Source organism: Mus caroli, chromosome 2 (genome assembly GCF_900094665.2).
Source record: "Mus caroli chromosome 2, CAROLI_EIJ_v1.1, whole genome shotgun sequence".
NCBI lineage: Eukaryota > Metazoa > Chordata > Mammalia > Rodentia > Muridae > Mus > Mus caroli.
In genome coordinates, this window is record NC_034571.1 from 96,721,592 (window position 1) to 96,734,718 (window position 13,127).

Sequence of the window (13,127 nt, forward strand, 5' to 3'; positions counted from 1 at the left end):
TGGGCAGAATGGGATTCTAGTGCTGCGCTCCACCATGGGCAGGTAGCAGCTCCCATTCCCATACAGTTGGCTTTTCCCTGTGATTCCATGTCTATGGGTTTCTTTCTTAGCACATGTGTGCCTCCTGCTTGGCCCCAGAGCATCTGCTTAGAGTGAGCTTCTTGTTTCCTTCCATGGCTAAGTCAATGCTGTAAGATGCACGTGATAGAGCTGGAACCTAAAAGGGTGCCGATTCAAACCTCCAGGCCCTTGCTATTGTAGGTCATTTTAAATCCAAGACCTCTTCATTCCTGGAAACTGGAAGGACAGGGGATAGATTCAATGAGAGGAAATCAGCCTCGTTTAAAATCGGTGGCTGTCTTTGGCCCTAGCGTGCTACCAAGTGACCTGTCACTGTCAAAGGAGCCATGGGAAGAATCTCCGGCATGTCGTTAACCTCGTTCCAACATGTAATTAGCCCAAAAGGCCTCCCCACTGCTTCCATTCAGGATTACATCATAAAGAATTAGATACTTTACTGTTCAGAGGACACCAAGGAGACTTGAAAGAGTTAATTATGGCTCACCAGAGTCTGTCCCCAAGATCCCAAGACCCAGACATTAAACTGTTTATTTTCAAATGTCAATCTTCAAATCAACGTGTGAGGCAGCTTCCTCCGTGGAATAACTGAGCCTGTCACTGGCTAAGGAGGTGGGCTGGAGGAAGTAACTTGATTGAGCCATCTTTTAGTGGGGGTTGTGATCTTTTCTGGGGTCTTAACTGCACAGCTCTGGAAATAATAGGAAGGCTGGAAATCTACTTGCCCTCTTGGTTCTGTGGAGTGAATCCACCTAGAGTCATTTATAATCTCTGAGCTAGAGAGAGCCAGCAGTGAGGCCAGAGTTCAAAGGGAGTTCAGCTCTAATCTGGATGTGACCATCTGAACCAATCTAACCATGCAGGCTCTGAGGACATTATTATCACTCAAGTGTAATTACAGATAAAATAGTTTTATTAATCAGCTTCCTAAGGGGACTGCGTTTATCTGATGGCTGGTGTGAGTAATGTGGGTGTTTCGAGAGGGAGGAGTCTATGCCGAAATGGTTGCATATGTGTGGAGGATGCGAGGCATTGGGAGTGACAGATACAGGAGAGAGTGTGGCTGGAGATCTATCTAGGTGCTTGTGGGTCTAGGTGAGAAGGATCAGAGCGTGAGGCAACACTAAGGTGTGTGTGTGCTCAGGCCAGTGCAGCTGCTCGTGAGCTCGTGCCCGCTTTCTCATTACACTCTGCCATTGGTCATGATACTTTTTCCCTCTCCCTACTCCACCCCCCAAAATAGATGTCCATATTAGTATGTAGCTGGAGTTACAGGGCTCCCAATTTGAAAATTACACCTACAGGTGACCTCTTTGGCCACAAACTGTCAGTTTTTCAGATCTTATCTCCAGACCTTTCTTGGCTTATTAAGTATCAATCATCTTAAATCTGTTTGCCAGTTGCGAAGGATCCCAGAAGGGCAGAGCTCCTCCTGAGCACCTCCTGACCAGGGATTGACCGGACCTAAAGTCAACCGCACTCTGTTCTGAGATGTGAACTTTGTGGGCACAGTTCCTAAAGATATCTCAATAAGTCTACCAGTCTGCCTCTAACTTGGTTAAGCCTCAGTAGTACTGAATGGGATGGGTAACACTCCAAGACTAGGTTGTGCCAACAGCGGGGCCAAAGGCTAAGCAACTGCCCAGAGATTCTGGCATATAAACAGAGCAAGCCCAGTCACCTTTGACCTTCCTTCCCTGTCCATTCAAAACACTGGGAGCCTGGACCAGCTTTCTCAACACATGACCTATAGCTCCTGGCCAATTATACAACTCAACACTCAATTTGGATAGAATGCTTGACTTTAATTAGCCCCCACCCAACTCAAAGGTCCTTGTGCAAAATCTGCCCTCTGGCTTGCACATTGCCCAAAGTGCAGCTGCAACCTGGAGTGGACACAGCCAGAGAACCAGAAAAGCCAAATGACTATTTCCTGTAGAGACAGGTGGCTTCCATCTCCCATGGGCAGGTGCAGAAAGGTGAGCTTGCAGAAGTCCCACCCATGGGACTATCAGAAAGATGTAAGTAAGGACAGCTGGGATTGGTGTGGCCAAATGGCAAATCTTTTAGACACTCTATAGTGATCTATGGTGATTAATGGACTTTCTGTTTTCCCACACTGGCAACCAGAAGAGGGAAAAGAAGGGTAAGTGGAGAAACAAATATTTTATAAAATTCCTGCTCTAGTTAAATTAAATAAGGACCACTGACCAAATGTGATCACCTTCTCTTAACCATGGCCACATGGGCAGGAGAATGTCTACCCACGTTGAAAATGTATATATCTGTGCTGTTCCAACTGATCTAGTGGATAGCTGAAACTGTATTTATCATGGTGATTAGTAAGTCTGATGCTATAGAGGCTGATTAATATTCTTATTACAATAATAGTCTATTGACCATTTAGCATGTGTCAGGTGCTGGGCTCAGTGCTTCCTATACTACAATAGTTCATTCTATTATAATTCTTAGATTTATCTATATGAGTCTTTTTTGCATGCATGTATGTAAGTGTACCACATGTGTGCCTTGTGCCATGGAGGTCAGAAGAAGACATCAGAACCTCTGGAACTGGAGTTAACATACAGTTGTGAGCCATTATGTGGGTGCTGGGACCTGTACCCTCTGCAAGAGCAGCCAGTGCTTTTAATTGCTAAGCCATCTCTCCAGCCCCCATTTCCTTCTGTTGTTTTCGAAACCCCATGAAATGATAATTTCTTTGCAGACGAGGAAACTGAAGTTCAAAGAGATCCAAAAATTCAGTTGCCAAGTTGGTAACATTGACATCTGAACTCTTAGCCTCAAAGCCTCAAAGTTCTTTCTTTTCCTAGATTTTCCTCAAGTGCCTCTCCATCTGGCTTCTACTCTTAGCAAGGCCACGCCTGCCTGTCTATCAGTCACACCTCCAGAGAATGATCAGGCCAGCCTCTATCTCACTGGTTCCCACAAGCCAGAGGGATAGCTGTCATTCAAAATGGAGACAAAGCCTACCCACTTGCTTTAGCTTCATTGAGAAGGAGTTAAAACATGGTTCATAGAGAGGGATGCAAGTGGCAGCGACATGTGGGATTCTGTGGGCTTTCCTTGGACTCTAGTTTCTCAGAGATAACATCCAAAGGTGTGGACCCTGGGCCTCTTACTTGGGGCCAGTCACACCCCATACAAGATCTCCCTAGGTTTATGAGTTTAAAATACAAATGTGTCCATGTTGAGGGGAACTTGCCTGGTGGGACCAGTCCGCCTCTCAAAGGTAAGGGCCCTCCAGATTTATCAGTAGCGGGAACCCTCAGACTCCACTTAGGACATAATGGCAAACTCTGTGATAAGAAGATGCCAGAAAACTTCAGGATAGCTTTATAAAGCAACATAACGCCTGCTTCCTTGCACAAGTCGGCGCTCCCACTAGGCCCCTAAACAGAACCAACTTTTAGGAAATTTCAGGGAACAATCCATATCTTTGAACTTTAGTTATTTATTCATTTATTAGAGACAGGGCCTCACTATGTAGCCCAGGCTGGTCTCAGCCTCCTGAGTGCTGGTTTGGCTTGTGACATCATGACAAGACCTTTGAACATTTTAATGGCAAACACATACAATAGTGGGAAAAAAATAAGAGGTTGGTGAGAAAATATTATTTCAAAATTGGTAAAAGAAACAATTAAATTACAAAAAAAAAAAAAAGTCCATAATGAGCACCAGTTGATGTGCAAAAAACCCGTGGGAGTAAGACCAGAAGCCAGCATTGTGGGACACTGTGACCCACTGTCAGCTTGCGGCCTCGCACGTGTTTTCCCCTAAAGACTGATGAAATCTGAGGTTTTTTCAGTACTGAAGTCTTCTCGAACTGGCAAGATCTACCTTTTTGTTCACAGAGGTGCAGGATTGAAAACCTCACCCAGTACTTCCTGTGCCAGCCCTCTGTGACTTGGAAGTAGTAGAGTTAGCCACACCCCTTCTCTCACCCTTTGTTACTTCCAATTTGGGCTGATGTAAACAAGATCCCCTGTTAAGCCTCAGATTGAGCACAGGGTCAGTGGTCAGTGGCCTGGGCTCTGAGCTAAGGGATCTTGTGGAGGAAATTCAGGCTCAGCTGCTTAGCCAATGACCTTACACAAATCACAGAAGCTCAGTGAACCTCAGATTCCTCCTCCATAAAATATGTATAATAACGATCCCCACTCCTACGATGGTTAAGCCCGAGGCATAATAACAATCCATTTTTAGCAGGTCATCACAGCCCTTCCTTGTCCAGTCGGAATATCAAATCCCACTGAGCCTCCTCCCCCTTCTCTCACATCTGACAACCCCCAGGTCAAAATTATCTGTGGGATGATACAGCGCCCTCAACTGTTTCCCAAAGCGTTTATCGACAAACTTATTTTTCACTGAAGCCATAACTAGGTCTTGCTCATTTTTATACTCATTTTTTATAAATAACATATGCTCATTTATTATATTTTTTAAGTTTTAAAATTATATAACTACCAAATTCAGACACTGATGATTCTGAGATCCAGATAGGCTACATCTTTAACTTAGTGGCCAAACTCCACAGTGATTATTTAAATTGATAGGCATGATAAAACACTTACTCAGTAACATCTTTCTTAAGTTTGTTTGTTTGTTTTTTTTAATTAGCATGCAAGATTTAGCAGATTTCCTCTTAGTCTTTTCATTCATACTCAGAATTGGTTGTTCCAGCCCGGGCTCTGTTCCTGTCCGCACTTCCCTGGTTCCCGTCCCCACCCTACCCCCAGGCTCTCCCACTTCCAGTGTGCACTGTCCACTTTTCTATCAATTACCCCTCCCACCTCATCCCTTAAAGCCTCCTTTTTCCCTTCTCATGGTCCCCTTTCTGTTTCCTGTCTATACTGACTCATGTGTATGTTTGCACATATAAAAACTCAAAACTAAGGGGCTGGTGAGATGGCTTAGCAATTAACACTGGATACTCTTCTAAAGGACCCAGAGTCAATATCCAGCACCCACACTGGGGCTCAACCATCTGTAACTCCAGATCCAGGAATTCCAACACCCTCTTCTAACCTCTGAGGGCACGAGGAAGGCATACACGTGATACATAGACATACATGCAGACAAAATAATCCATGTACATAAAATTAATAAGTAAATTAAAATCTTTTCATTAAAAGCTAAGATCCACATATGAGAAGGAATATACATACACTATTTGTCTTTCTGACCCTGGGTTACCTCAATATAATATTTTCCAGTTTCATGCAAATTTTGTAATTCAGTTTTTCTTTACAGCTAAATAAAATTCCATCTATACAACTTTTCATTATCTAATCATTGGTTGATGGACAGCTAGTCTGATACCATTTTCTTCTCAGCAGCATCTTACCAAAATTTAGCTATTTGATAAAGATAGATCTACACAGATCCAATTACCAATTTCTCCCACTAGACCCTTCCTCTTCTCTTGACCACAGACACACCTCTGCATGATGACTGCAGGAGTAGAGAGTAAAATATAGAATCTAGAAGCCACTCTGATCACACACATCACCAGATTGCATGTGTGGTCCTTCCCCCTTGACCAGGGAGGGACCAGGCTCAAAGTTCTTGCAGGGAGACCAGTGTCTCTTGCAGGGAGACAGTGTAGGAGTCCCTGTGGGAAGATGAATCTTTAATGAATGTGATTATCTGTTGGTAACCTTTGTTAGGATGCTTTCCAGATCAACTGAGCTCATTGGCCATGCATGGAGGGAGAGGCCCACACACCAGCAGGGCCACTGATACCAGTACCCATAGTAACCATACCCAATGGCAACAACATGGACTGACCACAGGCTCACCTCTAACAACACTCTCAGAAAGCAAGCCTTATGCCTGCCGGGATAATGTTTAAAAAGAACTGGGGAAGACTGTCTTCAAGACTGCTTCCTTGGAGAACGGCTCAGATCCATGCCTTTGCACAGTCATTAATGACTTCAGACTTAACAGCCTGATCCTGAAAGAGAAATCTGCAATGGATGGGCTTCTAATACCTCTACTGACAGAGAGAGAAAGACAGTCTTGCAGGGTGGTGGCTATTGCACAAACATTGATGTAATTAAGCCCTTGTAAAGAGGAGGTCAGTGTTCTCTATAGTTTTAATGGTTTTAAAAGAATCAGATTCTGCAGCCGGGCGTGGTGGCGCATGCCTTTAATCCCAGCACTCAGGAGGCAGAGGCAGGCAGATTTCTGAGTTTGAGGCCAGCCTGGTCTACAGAGTGAGCATTCATCTGGCATGCATGAAGCCCTGGGTTCCATTCTCAGCACTACATAAGTGACCCAGAGTGCCATACTCCTATAATCCCAGCATTTGGAAGATCTTGAGCCCATGGTCATCTTTGGCTACAGACTGAGTTCAAAACCATCTTTGGCTGCATGAGATCCTTTCTCAAAAAAAAAAAGAAAAATATCAAATTCAAGTCAAGCATGGTGGTGCACACCTTTAATCCCAGTTCTTGGGAGTCAAATGCAGGTGTGAGTTCAGAGTCAGCCTCATCTACACAGAAAGTTGCAGGACAGTTAGAGCTATATAGCAAAAACCTGTCTCAAAACAAAAACAAATTCTGTAACATTTATTGCAGTCGTGATCATCTTCATAACACCGTGGGCAGCCATTGGTTTCAGCAGAGTTTGAGTGCCGTGTCTTCAGTGCTGAAAATATACAGAGACCCATCACTTCCAAGGCCCAGGCAAGGAAAGGGGTTTAGGAGATAGGGCAGAAGCGTCTCGTTGATTTGCTCAACTGACCTGGGGTTCTTAGTCAGAAAGGACACATGAATGGCTAGAGATGGAAGAGGATACCCAAAGATGAAGGGAAGGAAAACAGAAATCTCAGACTATACAATCAACACACAAACTGTTTATGTGCTTAACATATGTGCCTATACGCGCTTAAGTCATGCTGTGAGTTTTCGAGGCCTTTATACTCGATTCAAATATCGTATCAGAAAGTTGGTACATCGCAACTCAGAGTCATCTCCCCAGGACTACCAGAAGCTGGGAGTTCTGTGTGGTATTAAGCAACTTACCTGAACTCTCTATATCTGTTTCCTCATCAGTAAATTTTAGGTGTTGATGATGACACATCCCTCATAAGGATTATGTAATCATCAAATGACTTAATACAGTATGTTTAGTCTGTTCTGAACACCTAGGAAATCCACCCAGCAAAAGACGGCTGTCAGGATTATTCAATCCTAACTTGGGACGGCAAACTCAAAAGTTGGGGGCCTCAATCAACAACTGTGTTTCCCTCCATCCTAATGAGAGGTGTCATGTATCAGCATGTACCATTGATGTAAATGCCTCGCAGATGAAGAAATAGATGAAGTCGACGCCTCATCTAATGGCTCCCAGGTGCCAGGTGCCAGCAATGTGTTGTCATATATGTCCACTGCCCCCACCAAATATCCACCAAAACACACTTTGACAGGAACTAGTTAAAACAATAGAGCTTAGAAAAATAAACATTCTCTGCAGAGTCTGTCCTGAAAATAAAGCCAGGATAAAGGAGACTGGCCCCCACAGCCTGGACACTCACCTGCCTGCCAATGGCCTCTCCTAATGGGCTAATGATCTAATGGTCTATGACTTTTTCTTTTCAATTCACTTTTGTTTCCAGCCTGGGCCGTCTGGTTGGGGTTCGGAGGCGGGGACGGTGAAAGTGGCAGGTTTTAGGGGGTTAGGGAAGTGACCTGGAGAGAAAGCAGTAGACACAAGTCTGTTGGGTTCAGTGAAGGCTTGGTTGGGGCCCTCCTGCCTCGTGTCAAGTAGTATGTCCTTTAATTCACTTGATTCTGTGTGTAGGAGAGAGGGGAGGGGAGGGGAGGAGAGAGAGAACGTGTGTGTTAGCTGTCTTCTTTAAGAATTTCTACTCAGCCAGGCAGTGGTGCTGTACACCTTTAATCCCAGCACTTGGGAGGCAGAGGCAGGAGAATTTCTGAGTTCGAGGCCAGCCTGGTCTACAGAGTGAGTTCCAGGACAGCCAGGACTACACAGAGAAACCATGTCTTGGAAATCAAAAATCAAAAACAAACAAACAAAAAAAAACACTTAAAGAATTTCTACTCTACACTAAGAGAGGAGCTGGGCTGCAAATGACCGGGAGATGTGAAGACCCTGGGCCATAGAGAGGGAAACATCCAAAGAGAACAGTGCTGAGGTCAGATCATCGAGGAAGGGAGGCCAAGGGGAGACCCTGTTTCTATAGTGTGGTGTTCACATCCAGTAGGCTGCAGTCCAACCCAGAGCTGGCACCAGGCCAGATGAGTGACATCCACTGAGCACCAGCCCCTCTGTTCCCTTATCTTAAAAAATAATATGATGGTAACTGTCTCGTAGGGTTGCTTTGAAAAATAACCAAGGTAAAACAGGTGAGCCACTCCAGTCCAATTCGTGGCATATGAAAGATGCAGTACAGGATGGGATTCCTTCCTCCCCTACCCAAAAAACCTACCCCAGGAGCACCGGGAACCGTCAGAACCTAAGAGACTAGAAGGCGGAGGCGAACAGCTAGGGCTGCACAGTGCTCCCTCGGCCCCTGCTCACGTGCTTTGTCTTCATCATCTGAGGAAGGGTGATAAGTAGCGCCCGGGGTTGAAGGTCTGCACAGAACATAATTAATGAAAGAAAACAGACCAAGCTCACTCGATTGCAGAGCTGTTTCAGGGGTTTCTCAGGCTCATCCAGCCACCAGATGGCAGAGCAGTAATTACAGCCCGAGGGGGTCTCTTTCCAGAGTCACCTCTCAGCTACGCTGCTACAATGATGCAATGACTAATTTCAGGAATGCCGCTTTGAGAACCTGGAAGGAAAATAGTGAGAAATCTAAATGAGTTCAGTTCTTCCCCCACCACCCCTGGTTCCTGCCCTTCCCACTTCCACATCTCCTCTTCACCAACAGGCATTGTGAAGCTTTTTCATAGCTTAGTGTTTGAGATCATCCAAACATCCATTCTAATCAAATTAAGGTCAAATGTGATGCTTACGCTTAGAGTGCAAATTCTCTCTCTTTTTTTTTTTTATATTAATCATCCCTTTTACCGACTGGTCCAGAAGCCTCTAATTCCCCAGGCAGTCACCCAGAGATGCTACGTTACACACTCAGGACCACAAAGCAAAACAGGACCACTGACATCCACATCGGGGCTAGATTACTTTCCACTCTCGAACTCAGGTTATAGAAAAAAATGCAAATTCTCCAAAACTGCTTTGGTTTTCTAAAAACATATTGTTTTCTAAAGACAGTAGCAGAATAGCCCATTTTTCTTGGACACTTTTCCTTGGGAAGACAGTGTATGTGTGTGTGTGTGTGTGTGTGTGTGTGTGTGTGTGTGCATGTGTGGTTCAGAAACTGGTAACGAGGTGGGACAAAGCTCAGCAGCAGAGAAAATCATGTGTAGGACAGAGGAGTCCCCCCAAAACCAGGCTTAAACAGGACAAGTCACAGATGTTAAAACTTCTGTGAGGACATCTGAATTCGGTTATTTCCAGATTCTGGTCATGTGCAGATTCTTTTGTTCAGATGAAATTTTACCAACAAGATTTAGAGAAAAGCTTTGGGGCTCTTCTTGAATCCCAGGGGGAAGCATTAGATTAATCCCTCTTCTAAACTCTCGACCTTCAAACAGGACACTTTTTAAACTCCTGCCCTAAGGGCTGGAGAGATGGTGCTGTGGATAAAGCACTTCCCTCCCCGAGCCTTGAGTTCAATCTCTAGAACCCAAATTTAAAGAAAAAGCCAGGTGTAGCAGGGCAGGCCTGCAATCCCAGGACTAGAGAGGCAGAGTCAGGAGGAGCCTGGAAGCTCGTAACCCAGCTAGTGCTGCTGAATCAGGCTCAGCAATAGACTGTGTCAAAAGCAAAGAGGAGAGGCTGGAGAGATGGCTCAAAGTTGGCTGCTCTTAAAGAGGACCCAGGTTCAATTCCCAGCACCCACGTGGCAGCTCACGACCATCTGTAACTCCAGTTCCAGAGGATCTGACCCCCTCACACACAGGATACAAGTAGGCAGAATACCAGTATGCATTAAAAAAAAATGTTTTAAAATGCCTAGTGATACAGGGTCTCATTGTTTGGATCACCCTGGGTAGCCTAAAACTCACTGTGTAAATCAACCTGGCCTCAAACCCACAGATATCCGCCGCCTGAGTGTTGGGATTAAAGGCACTGTTAAATCCAACAAAATGATTAAATAAATAAATAAATAAATAAATAACTTAATCCCGTTTTCTCCTATTACTGTTGTGAGAATTCTGACCCAGAAAAGCTGGCTCTCCAGCCTAAGGTCCCAGAGCCAAGCCAGAGCCTCAACAGTCCACTTATCTTGCCCCAACTATTTTTCCATGATGACACATGACTCCTCACATGAACTGCCTTTTGTTTCTTCACGCCGTTTCGTGTGTTTGGATTTGAGTGTTTGTGCCTATGCCCAGTGTTCCCAAGAAAACCTAACCAACCAGTCAGTCTCTGCTTTCCACTTCAAGATCAGAGTCTGCAGTTTGAGCACATTGGTGTCTCGGCTGCCTGAGATTGAGAGAGGAATGGAACATACGAAAGGGGGTTATGAACACTCCTCCCAGATGACTGCATAGGCCATCATTTAGATTTGAGAGGTGTCCTAAAAACTGGGTAGTTCTCAGTGAGACAGCTGAGAGCTTGCAAGCAAAGTCAGGACCCCCGTGTGTGGTTCTGGATGTTTGACACTGCAGCTCCAAGCTCCCTTCATATCCCATTTCTAAAACAGAGGACACTGGGAAGGGGGGAAAGCTGTCACATGGCTCCAGTATTCAAACATGGCACCCTTTGTGTGCTTAGAGTGGAAAAGCCAGTGATAGCACTGTTCCCTGACTCTCTCCCTGCGCCCTGATTGGAAGGTCCCCACCAGGATCAATAGAAGGAAGGGTTTCTGGCTAACCTGCTTTATGAAGGAAATATGTAGCGCCTAAGGACAGACTTCCAGGTGATTGGCTGACATTCCCAAGTATGGCCTTCCCAGCAGCCCAAGGACAGATTCCATTATTGCATTAATCTGATGGATCCCGGATATGCTCATTAACTTATTCACAGTAATGCAGCCAGAAAATGATGGGCTCAGAATTTGATCCCTGAAGCACCTTTATTCTTTACCACTTCTTGGCACTGCTCTTCTTTCCTAACACACACAGAAAAGGGGATAACACTACATACAGAGGTTCGGGACTTGGCCAGCCCAGGCAAAGGCTGCAATGAACAGACACCAGGCCTGAATTTCCTTCCCTCCAGCTTGCTCAACGGAGACTGCTCCAGCCAGCACTCCACTTATCCCCCCGGGGGCAAGAATTCTCTGCTCATTTCCTGGGTCCCCTCGGTAGGTGGTGGGAGCTGGGCACAAAAGCAGGAGAAAGGTAAACTTTCTGCATGTGAAAACCACCCCCCACCCCCGAGGAGCCGTGTCACACCGTATGTCACCGTCATCAAAGGGGCTGTGCATAAACCTGAAAAACCAAACGGACCTGTCTGTAGGTGTCACTTATATCACACGGCTACAGGTGCCTTTATTTCTACAGTCCGCTGGTGCTGGGAGCGCGCTTGCCTTCTCTTGCCTTGAAAGCCTTCTGTCTGGACCTAGCCACCACTTGTCTTCACGTAAGCAGCTTTTCTTTGCTCTTTTGAATGAATTGAAAGGGGTGTCGGGGCTCAGAGACTTAGCTGGGGCCTGGGACTGAGTCTCTGTCTCCAGCTCCCACGGCAGCCCCTCCGTGAGGCAGCCAGAGTGCCTCCTCCGGGGGTGTTTGACTCAGGTTTGACGGCTTGCCGGAGAGATTTTTTTTTGTCTCCTCCGGGAAGGTGGCCACCCACCCTCTTCACCGGCCCCCACTTCCTCTGGTTCCACTAAACCAAAAGCAGCTGAGAGAATGTGTACAGGCGCTTAAATCTCTGCCCATCCTTCAGCTGCCTTTAGGAGGAAGCCGGATTCTGCACGGATAGCCAGCTCAAGAAAAACCCACCACCTCCCCCAACCCTGGCCTCACCCCTCAGATCTTTGGAGGGCCTGCTCACCAAGCTGCCCCTCTTGATACAGAGAATGGTATTCTTACAGTTTAAGGTTTGTTTTGTTTGTTTGTTTGTTTGTTTTGTTTTTAGGAGTTTGTACAAAATAGTTTAAAGGAATCTCATTTGGCCCTCCCACAGCCCCTTAGGATAGAGTGCTTCCAGAAGAGAAGTGGCTAGGGTTTTTTTCCACTGTATTCTCAAACCTTATCAGTCTGTATGCATTCGGGGGTTTGTGCGCATTTGCCCCCTACTGGCAGCAACTGGAAACACATGCTCTCCCGCATCTGCGTTAAGGTAGGAGAATTTAAGACAGAATAGGGGTCCTAGATCATTATGCACTTCGTCTCCACTTTACAGATGGGGCAACTGAGGCCCAAGAAGGCCCGGTAATTTATGAAGATGGTTTTGTGTGGTAGTCCAAAGACTCAGACCCAGGCTGTTACACGTGCTCACCCACACGGAAAGCTTCATTCTTCTGCCTTGATTCTCTCGGCAAGGATCTTTCTGTGATTCTGTGTATTGGGGACAGCAGCTTTTACAGTTTGGTTGCCTCCTCTTCTCAAAAGTCTTCAGAGCAAAACTTTTTAGCTACTCGAGTAGATCAATGTTCACTGATTTTATTAAATCCTCAGGACGCTCAGCGGACTGTGTGTTGAAATGTCCTTTAAGGATTCGGAAGTAGGTTATCAGAGATGGTCATGAGTACTTACAGATTAGCAGACCAAGATGGGGAAAAAATCAAAACTTTCAGCACGCCTGCAAGAAAGTCAGAGATTGCAGCAGGCTAGGCAGGAACTGTGCCCTCCGCCGCTTGCTTTGTGACTACCGCAAGCAATACTCATTCTCTGCGTCTTTAACCTAACACTTGTGATCTTCTGACGGAGCCCACAGCTTCCTTCTATGATGTTTTAGAAAAATATAGCTTAAAAAAAAAAAACCAAACAAATGAAGTCCTAAATGAGCTGAAGAAAAATGAAGTATTGCTCAATAAGGCACCA

At 45.5% G+C, this 13,127-nt stretch overlaps 1 protein-coding gene across 1 annotated transcript in view; it reads left to right on the top strand.

Annotated features, from left to right (window-relative positions):
- Positions 1-11,594: 11,594 nt before the first annotated feature.
- Positions 11,595-13,127, top strand: part of Elf5 (E74 like ETS transcription factor 5) — a 28,627-nt gene continuing 27,094 nt past the window's right edge. The window contains exon 1 of the mRNA XM_021155866.1: positions 11,595-11,721. The gene's annotated coding sequence lies outside the window, so the exon portion shown is untranslated. The remainder of the gene's footprint in view (positions 11,722-13,127) is intronic.